The sequence below is a fragment of the Melanotaenia boesemani genome, chromosome 24, assembly GCF_017639745.1.
Source record: "Melanotaenia boesemani isolate fMelBoe1 chromosome 24, fMelBoe1.pri, whole genome shotgun sequence".
NCBI classification, from domain to species: Eukaryota; Metazoa; Chordata; class Actinopteri; order Atheriniformes; family Melanotaeniidae; genus Melanotaenia; species Melanotaenia boesemani.
Genome location: NC_055705.1, coordinates 3,900,835 through 3,915,432, shown reverse-complemented (window position 1 = coordinate 3,915,432; position 14,598 = coordinate 3,900,835). Strand labels below are relative to the sequence as shown.

General features: G+C 44.6%; 1 non-coding gene across 1 annotated transcript; it reads right to left on the bottom strand.

Moving 5' to 3' along the window:
- Nucleotides 1-11,993: 11,993 nt before the first annotated feature.
- Nucleotides 11,994-12,065, bottom strand: trnap-cgg. The gene has a single exon. It is a non-coding gene; the product is annotated as a tRNA-Pro (tRNA).
- Nucleotides 12,066-14,598: the final 2,533 nt, after the last annotated feature.

Below are 14,598 nucleotides of genomic sequence, written 5' to 3'. Positions count from 1 at the left end.
GATTTTGAGGGTTTTTTCGCTGGAAAAACTCAGTTGGAAAGAAAAAGGAGGCGTCATGTCATAGACCCTTTTAAGGAAAACAATCCCCCAACTTTTCAGTCTTTAAGGACAGAGGGAACGCTGAGTCTGAGCAATGAAGTGAGAAAGATCATTTCTACACACCTGAACAAAGATTTGAACCCTGGACCCTCAGATTAAAAGTCTGATGCTCTGCCATCTGAGCTACCCAGGCCCTTATAGTATGATTTTGGTGAGTAAAATTTCCCACTCACCTTTACTTTTTGTACCTTTGTGTTTGTCTTTGTGATCAAGGAGCTGGAGAAGAGGGGTCCTTTATCTTTTACAAAGTGACACTTAAAGTTCGAAAGATAATAATAATAATAATGGATCAGATTTATATAGCGCTTTTCAAGGCACCCAAAGCGCTTTACATTGTGTGAATCCATTATTCATCCACTCCTCACTCATACCTGGTGATGGTAAGCTACGTGTGTAGCCACAGCTGCCCTGGGGCAAGCTGACGGAAACGTGGCTGCCAGTCTGCGCCTACGGCCTCTCCGACCATCACCGAACATTCATCCACACATTCATACACCAGCGATGCCAACACTGGAGGCAAGAATAAGGAAGATCCAGTTTATCAGAAAAACCAATGTCACAAAAGTTGTGATGGGGCTTCGACTAAGGTGGTACTGAAGTTGAGCTAGACCCAAGAAAACGAGGAAGACACCAAGAGATGGGTTCTACTGACCGTTTGTTCCAATTTGCTGTCACTGCGAAATCACCAGAATACATGAAACGAGCAAGGCCTTTGTCCTGTTCAATCTTTCTGACTTCATGCAAAAAAATACAAAGACATCATTTGAATATTGTTCCCACACTGCAAAATGATCATCACTGATGGTGAGTAGCTCTGGAGGTGAGGAGTCTCTGTGAAATAACAATCCTAATGCTATCACCACTGCAGTGGAAAGCCTCTGACAGAAGAGTGGCCAATCTTCTTTTAAGACCACGTTCCTTTCCATTGACATCAGTGCTTTCTGCCTTGGAACAGAATGGAAAGACATGTATGGATTCTTGCTCCAAAAATGAAGTACGGTCTATTTTGTTGCCAAGATTTCACACGACAAATTGTGGATACCCACCTGAAAATGGAGGTTCCAAGATAGAATGGCAAAAGGTTTTCAAACAGTTCTGGTGGTGGATCTCGTCCACAAACCAGGGTTGCCAAAGTTAGCAGGTACTAACCACTATTCAGAGGGAGGAAACGTGGAGCTGTGGACCACTGATGCTACATGTTGGAAAGTGGTTTTCATCTGTCTGCTGGGTTTAAGACAGAGGAGGTCCTGGCTAGTTTTGTGCCCTGGGCGAACCACCTGTCAGATTTTGTGTTGATGTTCAAACAACAGGAGTTCCCCTCGTTCTAAAGACGACTGCATCCTGTTCTGTTATGTACAGCATTAAATACGGTTATGAAATAAGAAAATGCTGCAATAAATATCTGTATGAGTTCAGCTTGGAGTGAAATGTTTCCTGAGATCAGCTCACATCAATTCAACAAGCCTAGATTCAGTCGGTAAGGCTGCTGTCATTAAATACTCAGTAAAGCAGCCATTGTAGGGTTTTTAAAAATACAGTAAAGGATGAAAAATATTTAATAGGATAGAAAGACAAAAACATCAATCCCTCTCATTTGTTCAGACTGATGGTAACTAAATATTTTAATATGTAGGTGTTGACAAACATGCAGTTAATGTGGTATTTATGTATTTATTTATCCAATTTACTGGTAATTTCAGTTTGATTCACAAAGTATTCTATGAAAAAGTTACTACCACTTCCTTTCCCCTCAGTGGAGCTGCTCTCAAAGTAATTTTCCAAACACATGAAGTTTCTGGACAAAGTACCGGTATCAGACCAGTATCGGATCGGTATCAGACCGGTATCGGATCGGTATCAGACCGGTATCGGATCGGTATCGCTGATACTGGCTTGTATTTTACTTGGTATCGGATCAGAAAGAAAGCGAGTGGCATCGTACATCACTACTCCAGTACTCCTGCTGGCAGCACGCGGTGTGACGGAAACCTACGAGCCTGCGTGCTCTAGCCTGAAGCTGCTCTTAAAGGGCCAGCGTCACTAAAATACCCCACACAGTTGTCACAATACCAGCTTTACAAGCAGAACGAATGTGAACAGGTAAACAGTTTAAAACATTATAAGCTCTGTTTCACAATGACAGATGTTTACTATTAGTTCACTTGGCTACAGATAAATATATTTAGTTCAGTAAACGGCCTCTCATTACACAGTTCTTACCTTTCAGTTTACCAAACCAAGACTTAGATTAGATTAGACTAGACTTTATTATCTCACAGTGGAGAAATTCACTTGTTACAGCAGCTCTTGTTATAGAATAAAGTGCAGAAAGACAGAATAAGGTGAACATGCATCACAGCAAGAAGGTGCAATATAAATTATTTACAAGAAAAAGTCTAGAAAAGCAAAAATATGTACCATTATAAATATAAAAACTTTTGCATATGACTGTATATATATATATATATATATATATATATATACACACACTATATATATATATATAAAATATAACAACAACTTCACAGACTATATACATATTTACATGGTGATGGTGGGATATGAAGAATATGATGACATTGATAATGGGGGGTATTGCACAGCAGAATATAAATAAACATTACACAGTATTATGACTATACAGATAAGTTGTACAGTCTGACAGCAGTGGGAATGAAGGACCTGCGGTAGCACTCCTTCCTACACTGAGGGTGTCTCAGTCTGCTGCTGAAGGAGCTGCTCAGCCCCCCCAAAGTCTGGTGCAGCGGGTGAGAGGTGTTGCCCATGATGGATGTGAGCTTGGCCAACATCCTCCTCTCACCCACCTCCTCCACAGAGTCCAGCGGGCAGCCCAGGACAGAGCTGGCCCTCCTGACCAGCTTGTTCAGTCTCTTCCTGTTCCGGTCAGTGCTGCTCGCTCCCCAGCAGACAACAGCGTAGAGGACAGCAGAGGCTACCACAGAGTCATAAAATGTCCTTAGCAGAGGCCTGCATACTTCAAAGGACCTCAGTCTCCTCAGGAGGTGGAGGCGACTCTGGCCCTTCTTGTACAGGGCGTCTGTGTGGTGTGACCAGTCCAGTTTACTGTTGAGGTGAACACCCAGGTACTTGAAACTGTCCACCCGGTCAATGTCCTTCCCCTGGATGTTCACCGGTGTGTGGGGTAGTGTCCTTCTCCGGAAGTCAATCACCATCTCCATGGTCTTACTGGTGTTTAAGCACAGGTGGTTGCGCTCACACCAGTCCACAAAGTCCATGATGACTGACCTGTACTCCAGCTCGTTCCCCTCAGACACACAGCCCACAATGGCTGAGTCGTCAGAGAACTTCTGGAGATGACAGCTGCTGGTGGTGTAGGTGAAGTCCGAGGTGTAGAGGGTGAAGAGGAACGGTGAGAGCACTGTTCCCTGAGGGGCCCCCGTGCTGCAGACTACCACCTCAGACACACAGTTCTGCAGACGCACGTACTGTGGCCGGTTGGTGAGGTAGTCGATGGTCCACGCAGCTAACTTTCCATCCACTCCAGCTCCTTCCAGCTTCCCCCGCAGCAGAGCCGGCTGGATAGTGTTGAACGCACTGGAGAAGTCAAAAAACATGACTCTCACGACACTCCCAGCGGTCTCCAGGTGAGCCAGCGCCCTGTGCAGTAGGTAGATGACAGCATCATCCACCCCAATGTTTGGCCTGTAGGCAAACTGCAGCGGGTCCATCGTGGTGCACACCACGGAGCGGAGGTGGCCGAGGATGAGCCTCTCCATGGTCTTCATCAGGTGGGAGGTCAAGGCGACGGGTCTGTAATGGTTCGGTTCCTTAGCATGTGATATCTTAGGAACCGGAACCACCCAGGAGGTCTTCCACAGGACAGGGACCTTCTCCAGGCTGAGGCTCAGGTTAAAGATGTACCTGAGCACCTCACAGAGCTGGTCTGCACAGGTCCTGAGCAGCCTGGGGCTGATGCCGTCTGGTCCTGCAGCTTTCCTGTTCTTCAGCCGCCTCAGTTCTCTCCTCACCTGGGCCGATGTAAGGGAGAGGGGGGAGGTGGAGGGCAGTGGGGGGCTGGTGGTGGAGTCCATTGGTGTGGAGTGGAGATGGGGGGTAGGTGAAAGTGAAGATGAAGGTGGTCGGGGGAAGGGGATGGTTGACGCTGGACTGGGGATGTGTGAAGAGGAGGGAGGGGGGGCAGAGAGAGTGGGGTTAGAATCAAATCTGTTAAAAAACAGATTTAAATCATTGGCCCATCGCTGGTCTCCATCAGCTGTCCCTCTGGTACCACTCTGTCCAAATCCAGAGATCTCCTTCAGCCCTCTCCACACGTCCCGCGTGTTCTTCTGCTCCAGCCGCTCCTCCAGCTTCTTCCTGTAGCTGTCCTTGGCCCGCCTGATCTTATACTGGAGTTCATGCTGAACTCTCCTCTGCTCCTCTCTGTCCCCTGAAATGAAAGCCCTCTTCTTCTGGTTCAGCAGGACTTTAAGCTCAGGGGTCACCCAGGGTTTGTTGTTGGAGAAACACCGCACCCTCCGGGTTGGCACAGTGTTCTCCACACAGAAGTTGATGTAGTCCGTGATGCAGTGGGTCAGGCCATCAATGTCCTCTCCATGAGAGCTGCAGAGTGTCTCCCAGTCTGTGGTTTGGAAACAGTCTCTCAGTCTCTCATTGGCCTCATCGGTCCACACTTTCAGACTTCTTCTGTGCCAGCTGTCTTCTCACCCTGGGTGTGTATTCAGGGAGCAGATGTACGAGGTTGTGATCAGAGCGTCCAAGCAGGGCGAGGGGGGCGGAGGTGTATGCGTCCTTCACATTAGCATACAGTAGGTCCAGCGTCTTGTTCTCCCTGGTGTGGCACTTCACGTACTGGACGAAAGTAGGGAGAGTGGCAGAGAGCGAGGTGTGATTGAAATCCCAGCTGATGAGCAGGAGGTACTGCGGGTGGCGAGTCTGCATCCGAGTCACTGCGCTGTGGAGCAGCTCACAAGCAGCTGCTGCATCAGCCGAGGGAGGGATGTACACATTAAACAGTATAACGTGTGAAAACTCCCTCGGGAGGTAATACGGCCGCATACCCACAGCGAGTAACTCAATGTCCCTGGTGCAGAGTTGTTCCTTTACACAGACGTGTGCAGGGTTGCACCATCTCTCGTTGACATACACCGCGAGTCTCCAGCCTTTCCTCTTACCACTCTCCGCTGCACTCCTATCCGCACGCGAAAGTTTAAATCCATCCAGGGAAACCACAGAGTCCGGAATAAGTCCATTCAGCCACGTCTCCGTTAAACACATGAGGCTACATTCCCTGAACTCCCGCTGTAGCCGGGTCAGCGCCGTGAGCTCGTCGGTCTTGTTAGAGAGGGAACGAACGTTTCCCATAATCACGGAGGGTAAATATGGCCTGTACCTCCGTTTCCTCTCCTGGAGCTTTCTTCCTGCTCTGCAGCCTCTTCTTTTTCTCCGTATCTCCGCGGGAATCTCCGGCTTCTCCGCGTAGAGAAGAGCAGTGCCGCTCAGAGCTAACAGCTGGTCCCTGGTGTAAACAATGGAGCCGTGGCTGAAACCAAAGGTGTCCCCCGCCGAAGTTTGGAAAAGTGCCAAAAGAAGCAGAAATCCAAATAGAAAATCAATAAAAGTAGGCTTCCCATGTGCAGAATTGCACCTGGTACTGACTACTGTAAAGGAAAAAGGAAAACCACGTCTAAAAACCATAGAAAACGCTAAAAAAAGGAATAGAGGAGGCAGAGCTGCGCAAGCAGCTGCTCGCACAACGCCATTTTAACTTGGTGGTTCACATGTTGCAGCTGCAGAGCCGAATGTCGCCATGGCCAGGAAAGTGTCTCAGGTAAACCGTAATCACACGTCAGCTGTTTAAAAGTGGGTTGTTAATACAAGTTACTTAGACTCTGTTTTACAGAAACAAGTCACAGAAGGCCAGGAGATTACTGGTTCTCCGGTCAGCACTGCTGTCTCAGTGGTTTCCAACCTGGGGTCTGGGACCCACAAAGAGCACAGAGGGTCCCCAAGGCTTTGGACATTCAGAACCATTGTAATTAATGTCCACACACTGTCCCTTTTTTAAGAAAGAAAAGTAAGGCTCTATGTTGTTAATTTAACTTTGGCTTTATCAGAAGGATGCTCCGTCTTTTTCATTAATTTAACCAGATGAGTAAAAATTGCACAAGCCAGTTCATTTAGTACCGAAAACGTTTGGTGACATCGATAGAAAAAAAGAAAAAAACTAGGGACACGCATCCTTAAATTGTGGGCACCCAACAACACCTCAACAACCCAGTTAGCTCAGTTAATTTTCTATAATTACTCTCAACGTTAAAATACAACCACATGAAATGATAATTGTGGGTTTAACTAATACGTTTCCTCAAGTTAATGATCTCTTCCACACGCTAATAATGCTTGATCACATGATAACTTTTTTCTATTGATCTCATCAGACGGACTCGGTAGTTTTGTGCTATTAAGTTATAAAGTTTTAAGAAACCTGTTCATTTCCTCTTCAAACAGAGCGCCTCTGTTTTCTTTACAGCTGCTGTGTTAGAAACACCATGGAAACAGCAAAACACCGAACATTAAATTGTGTGGTTGATGTCACCACCGTTATTTTCAAGCCACGGATTTATTCTGAGCCGGTTAGCCTGAAACTTTTATTTGGGCTGCTTGGTAACGTTACCGGCACCAACGCTACCACATCACTGACACCAGCACCGCTACTAGCGCTGATCGTTTCTTCTGTTTTCTCTTCAGACGATGTGAGGCCAGATTTACATTTAAACCAGCTGTCCATGAATGCATCGTCTTACGGCAGGAAATCGCCAACGTTTGGTTTACCAGCGGGAGCAACGCTGCGACAGCAGAGGAAGCTCAGAGCTTAGAGAGAAGGAGAGAGATGAATCTGTAGTGGAAGTCCTCTCCCTCCTTTTAGATTTATGGCTCCGATGCAAACCTTCACTACACATGATTACACACAGCTGTCCATCACTATGACTGGGTAACACACACCTCACCAGTCTGATGCTCATTTCAGAGCTTCACCCTCCCCAAGACCAGTTTGACTTTACTGGAACTCTTATCAGATGGAGAGAGATTAAGTAGAAGAGACAGAGGAAACAATAGAGCACGGAGGGAAATGACTTATTACACTGATGCAGCTCAAACAGTCAACAAATTACAGCAACAAATCTAGTTTTTATACCTAGTATAATACTCAAATTAGAAAACTTTACTTTCACATCAAAGAATGTGACTCTGACAATGCCTCCACTACCATCCAGGTGCGAATGAGCTCGCTGCAGCAGATAGATGACAGCATCATCCACCCCCACACGTGGCCGGTAGGCAAACTGCAGAGGGTCGAGAGAAGGTTTCACCAGCGGCCTCAGGTGGGCCAACACCAGCCTCTCCAGCAGTGGAGCAGTTGGAAGAGGAGGGGGGAGGTGTGGGATGGCTGGGGTAGGGGTAGAGGAGACAGGGGCAGTCTGAGAGCTAAACCTGTTGAAAAAGGTGTTAAGCTCGTTAGCTCTCTCCCTATTACCATCAGCCAGTCTGCCTCTCCCCCCACATCCTGTGATCTCCTTCATTCCAGACCACACCTCCCTCATGTTGTTCTTCTGGAGTTTGGCCTCCAGCTTCCAGTAAGAGTCCTTACACTCCCTCAACTTGTCCCTGACTTGGTGCTGCACCCTCCTCAGCTCCTCCCTGTCTCCAGACCTGAAGGCTCTCTTCTTCTTGTTGAGTAGGGTCTTCAGGTCGCTAGTGATCTACGGCTTGTTGTTTGGGAAGCATCTAACAGTCCTGGAGGACATGACAGTGTCCTCACAGAATTTGATGTATTCCGTGATGCTGTCCGTCATACCGTTGTCCGATGTCCTCCCCATGAGGCAGGCAGAGTGCATCCCAGTCTATGCAGTCAAATCAGTCCTGCAGGACCTCCTCAGCCTCCTGTGTCCACCTCCTCACTCTCCTTGTGGGCACAGGCTGCCGCCGGACAATAGGCACATACCTTGGTGAAAGCAGAACAAGGTTGTGATCTGACCTGCCGAGGGGGGGAAGGGCGGTTGCACTGTATGCTCCCTGTGCGTTTGTATACAGTAGGTCCAGAGTTTTATTGTCCCGAGTGGAGCAGTCCACATACTGAGTGAAGTCAGTCAGTGTTCTGTCCATGCTAGCATGATTAAAGTCCCCTGTGATTACCATGAAGGCATTTGGTTGCTGCGTCTGCAACCGGGAGACAATGGAGCTGATAACGTCAGCAGCAGCCTCCGCATCAGCTGATGGGGGAATGTAAACTGTTACCACAATGGCTGATGTAAACTCTCTTGGCAAGTAATACGGCCGTAGCCCAACAGCCAGCAGGTCCACGTTTGGGTTGCAGAGACGTTCCTTGACACGGACATGTCCGGAATTGCACCAACGTTCATTCACATAAAGCACAATCCCTCCTCCCTTCTTCTTACCGCTGTCTGTCACGTCTCTGTCCGCCCGCACGGTCACAAAGCCGGGTACAGCAACGCTGTGGTCCGGAATATGTGAGTGCAGCCACGACTCCGTAAAACTCAGTAAACTGCACTCACGGTACTCCCTCTGTGTTTTAATCAGCGCCGCCAGCTCGTCCATCTTGTTCGCCAGAGAGCGCACATTCCCCATTATGATGGCAGGAACAGCAGGCTTGTATCTCCACTTCCTTGCCCTCACCCTCACTCCGGCTCTGCATCCCTGGTGTCTCCTCCGTAGCTCCTTCGGGATATCGTGCCTGACCCCCGGCGACAGTACAGGTTTACTCAGCGCTAACAGCTGGTCGCGAGAGTAAACAATGGGCCTGCCACTGTGAGCGTTGCTCTCGGTTACGAGGAGTAACAAGAGCAGCAATAAAAGTGAAAAGAAGAACTTGGAGCATACAAAAACCATGGCTGTTCCGTTGCAATAAATAATAAACACAGCGAAAAGCCAAAGGAAAGATAAAATAAATACTAAAATAACACTAAAAGCACCCACAGAACTGGAGCTGCTGCAACAGGCGTCCGACCAGGAGGGAGGTGCCAAAAACACTAAAAGTTACTCTAGTGATGTTAGGATATTTTATTTATAATGTATAGAATACCTAACACCACTAAATCAACTCTTCAAGTGCATGTGGTCAACAAAGAATTTGTTTAATAACAACTTTAAAATACGTATGCCACAAACAACAGCTCCACCATAACCAGTAACACCCGAAACAAAATGCAACACAACGTGTGATCCGTTCACTCCACCCAAACATGTTGGGTATCAGATGACACTAGAAAAGCTGCACTTTCATATGATACCAAACATAAAAAGATATTCACCAAGCACCTCACCTCAGTCTCAAAACAAACACAAAGCTAACCGTCGCATATCACAGCAGCCTTATCAGATAGCATGTTTATCACCAAATACACCAAATCCCAAAGCTATTCTCACCAACAGCCACATTTTTTATTTCCTTACCTTTTTGTGGTCATTTTCAGTCTATCCACATTGTTCTTCGACTAAAACTCACAGCGTAGTAATCCATAATGGTGAAACTGCGACATGCGCTAACATGTCATATGCTCCCATTCACAGCCATTTTGTTGTCTTGTTGTGGGTCTTGGCAGTGTAAATAAAGTTTGGTCGAATTCTACATCTTACAAGCTGTCCAACGATATCTTACACTTGAACGACACTTTATCTGTCAGGTATAAATACTTGTGCGTAAACAAAAGAGCATCGTTGCCATTTTGCTGCAGTTACGCACGTGGGCACACCGGAAAGAGCGAACATCGAACAGCATTCATTTCTTTGCTTCATTATAACTTTTTATCCATTTAGAACGAAGGATAAAAGCCATGAACATGTCCAAGAAATTACAACGAACCAGATACACCGTGTTAGAAGTTCTGGAGCAAATACAGACACAGCACAATTTGGCACATCCAAGTGGCCAAATGTAAAGTCCGCCTGATACTATCCACACTAAAACCTGCATAAAAGCTCTGAGCTTTGTTCTGTTCTCATGAAACTTTGTACAGTTGTAGTCAAGGAGTTGCTGAATGCATGCAGTGGTATCTTTATGCACAGAATGATTTCTGTCATGATGTTTTCATCTGTGTACAAAAAAAAAAAAGAATTTGCAGAGGATATTTTTTTTACCTATGGTTTATGAACATTTGCACAGGCATATTAACACTCACAATGTCTCTGACACTGGATTTATATTCCATGGGGTCTTACCTATCCATTGAGACCACCCTTATGTATATTGACCTAAAAATTACAGTTATTGTTGATTTAATTTGGGTAGGTCTGTTCAGGCAAACTACACCTCCAAAAACCCTCAGGTTTAAAGGGTTAAACATGACTGCAATAAAAATACAGTTGTCACAGAAGAATGACTTAAACGACTATTAGAAAAGCTTTTGTCACTTCATTTTTTCCATGAGATTTTGTTGCCCCTGGAAGTCTGTTTATAGTTGTTGATGTTATAATTTGTTAATAAAGAACTCTGAGCAATAAAATGCTGCAAAACTTTTAATGTTTATCAAGACTTGTGTATAGTCGTCAGTGTGTGAGAGCAGCAAGGAAAGGATGACTTCAACTAACCTAGTTTTTTCTGGTTATTTGGTGTAGTTGTGTCCATGTCAAATCATAATCTGTTGCACCTGTAAACACGCTGTAAAGATTCGTAGCTGTAGATGTTCTCCAAGGAAGCGATCAGCTGAAGGTTCCTGACCAAGCATCACTGTATGATCAAAATTTCAACACCCAACGTGGGGCTCAAACCCACAACCCTGAGATTTAGAGTCTCATGTTCTACAGACGGAGCGAGCTGGGCCACATTTGAGGTAAAATGTTCAGAAAAAAACCATGAAACAAAAAGTCTAATTAGGAGATGTGTAATGGATCGCATGAAGTGACTATGGCTTCTTATAGAAATGGGCCTCAGTGTACTTGGAACTCTGCAAAGAGAGGATCTTTTTTATTTTAAATGTGCACCAATACATACTGAAGTTGTCAGAAGTGGGATTTGAACCCACACCTCCAGAAGAGACTGCAATGGAAAAAAAGGCAATCCATGAACACGGGTCTTGGGAGGATTTTAGACAAACTTCATCTTCCTCGCATGGGCTCCCCAAGGGGGTGTAAAGATACACGGGGGCATTTGTGCGAGCATCCCTCCCCCCTCTAGCCTACAGGAAAGGTAAGCATGCACGTACCTCTGACCATCACTAATATATAAAATCTTTTGTATTTTTGCAAAAAATTCCCTTACCCGTCATTTTGTCCATCTGCAAAGCCAGCAATGTAAAAATTTGTCCAGAAACCCTGTTTTGTACTGAAAATGTGTCATTTTGTCCATTTAAGAAGCTACAACATTTCTTTTATTTGAGTCTTAATCATCCTGCAGACTGGATTTTTCTACTGATGTTCCAAGATTCAGTAAATGACAAGAAGATCTGTCAGTGATGAATGAGACTTTTTTAGAAAGGTAATGGGCTGGGCATTTCGGGGACATATGAGTGACCAAATAACACTTTATGTATACTGAACCTTGGAACATCAGTTAAAAAAAAGTGTTTACTTTGGGCGATGCTGCTGTAGGATATTTATCACTGCTGCAGTCACACTTCAATGATAAAGGGAAAAATGTGTTTTTATGCAGATCATCAGTTTTATAAATTCCTTCATCAATGTTAGCTGTTTGTTCTTCACTCATCACATCTGGTGGTTTTATGACAGATATGATCACCATGGAAACGGTTGGTGAGATGATTATATTATATTGGAGATGTTCTGGTGATTGAATGGTGCTCTGGATAAATGTGTTAAAACCACCTGAATTGTTTCTAATCAGCATCTACTTTCTATGGTAAACAGCTGTAATTCAGGGGCTCGTCCGGGATTTGAACCCAGGACCTCTCACACCCGAAGCGAGAATCATACCCCTAGACCAACGAGCCAGTCTGTCAGCCTGCAAGATGAAGCTGACTGGACAAAGCTCCTTTAGGGGTATAAGGAGGACACAGTCAGTATTATGTGGATTGTCAGACTCTTATGGCAGATTGGAGCCTTGTCCAGTTTTGTTGATACCCTCATTGTCACTTCTGTGCTTGACCATGTCTTCTGGTTATGTAATGCAGGCCTTTAATGTAAGTGATTTTAATCATGGAATCATTGCTTTAACAGCCCATGTTGATACTCTTATCTTCTTGCCAACTGCAGAGATATTATTACCTCCTATTTATCCCCAAAGTCCTTGAAAACATATCTGGTATGAGCTAGCAGCTGAATTAGGGAACAAGTGTTTGTCTTAAGAGTTTCAGTGTGGATGAAGCATGCACCATGGTAAAAAAAATGTTTTAGGTGATAAGATATTAGATAGATTTGTGACAAGAAAGGTTTCTGTGTGGTGGTCCTGCCAATGGGCTCCTGACACAATTGGCAATAAGTATAAACAACAGAGACTTAAACATAGGACAGGGATGAAGGGCTGAAATTGGGATGGGGGTTTTGTGAAACCACCGGTGCTGTTTGAATGCATATGGGATTTGTTAAATGGTTGCTCTAAATTTAAAATACATGGGTTGTCGTTGAAGTGGTACTTCTTTCCTACGAGGATTCTGAGTTTTGTGAGGGCTCATAAATCACCCAAAGCGAGAATAATACCCCTAGGCATTCCTTTGTTGAACTGCCATGCTGGTCAACATTGAAACACATTCACACATACAAACACTGTTACACAGTTCATGAACCTGTTAGCTGTTAGCCACCTGCTAGCTTTTAGCCATCTGCTAGCTGTATGAGGCTGATATAAGCAGAAACATCTAATTTAGAGAAAGTTCACAAAAAGCAGCAAATGAAGTGTTTATATGGCTCACAGCACAATGCTGCTAAAGAAATAAACTTTTATGTTTTATATACACACAATGATAACACATGCTGTTCTTTTAATTGCCACATTTTGTCCCCTAAAAATGTGTTATTTATCATTTATTTATAATTTTTTATTTAAATTTATTTTAGTAGACAAATGAGTCAAATAATAGACACAGACATTAATATTGTAACCTTAAGCTCTAGTGATATCTGGAAAAATGTATTAAATTGCATTTCATTTCAAAACAGTTGAAAAGACAAAAATATCCCTGGCCCAAAATGAACAGACCTAAAGTTAAAGTGTCACTCTAAGTACTTTAACTTGGAGCTCCAGCTGTTCTCTGATTAAGAGCCTGGAACATGTTACAGATCTTTTAACTTTTTAAATTTTTTCCTCCACACTCGTCATTAATAGGCAATAATATCTGACGGTAAGCCAGGACAGGATCAGCCAGCAGCAGCTTTGATTCTGGTCCTGGAGCAAAGGTGAACATTTGTTCTGACTGCAGCTGGGAGCTGGGTGCTGCTTTGGCTCCAAGCCTCCTGTGTTATTTTGGATGGGGGAGGGGCCTGCAGCAGCACTTGCTACTCATTGAGAAGAAGTAAACATGCTTTCACGTCAGTCTCCAATAAAACCAGAAAAATCCACTAGATTTGTCACTAGACACTAATTTGAGATGCTAGAAGGGTCTGAAAACGCTGTAAATTTGATTTGAACATCACTGTCTATAAATGTGGACCAAGATCCACGTCTGCATTTCCTCCCTTTCATTCATTTCTTCAACTCCTTGTCTCCACAGATAATTGACCAGTACTACATGTCAGTACGACCAGACTGTATCAAAGACGTGGTGGACGAAGACGCAGATGGACATGAACGACTGTTTCTGGTGAGAAATGGAAGACTGATTAACAGTGCCACCAACGACCTCCGGCGTCTGCATGAACAGTGAGTTTATGAATCTAAATGCATTTCTTTCTAGTGTGTGATGTAAAAAGTTGGACCAAGTTTATGAGATGAAACAAAGACATTTTAGTTTCTCTTCCATTGCAGTTACAAGTTGAAAAACATGACAAGCCAGGAAACCCGCCGGGCTGTTGTTATTGTGTTGTGTCAGTGCAGCAAGTAATTGAAGGTTGGTCAGAGAATGTAACTTTTCCATTGCTGCCCTCATGTTCCTTTCTTCACTTCCACAAAGCTCAAGAAGAGTGCCTTATTTATGCGCTCCATTAGATTTCTATCAATAACCAGGGTCCTCACTGCTACAGAGAGACTTCTACAGTCATGTATGAGTTGATGTTTGCAGACTTTGGTGTTTGTGTCTCCTAATGAAACCACCTGACACGGTAGCGGTATGGACAGAGAAGAGCTTGTGCAGCGTTTGACTCAAGCAGGACAGAGCTGCTGAATTCAGTCAGTGACTCCAGCAAATCATCTGCATCCAGAAAATAAACAAGAAGTTTAGTCCAGTATCAAACCATCACACTGTTATTTTCCCCACAAATAGATATATGAGCATTTTCACTGCCTAATTCAGGTCAGACGGCGAGATAAAAATGAAAACAGCTGACTGTATTTACCAAAACAAGCTAATAATCAGTTAGAGTTATGTCAGT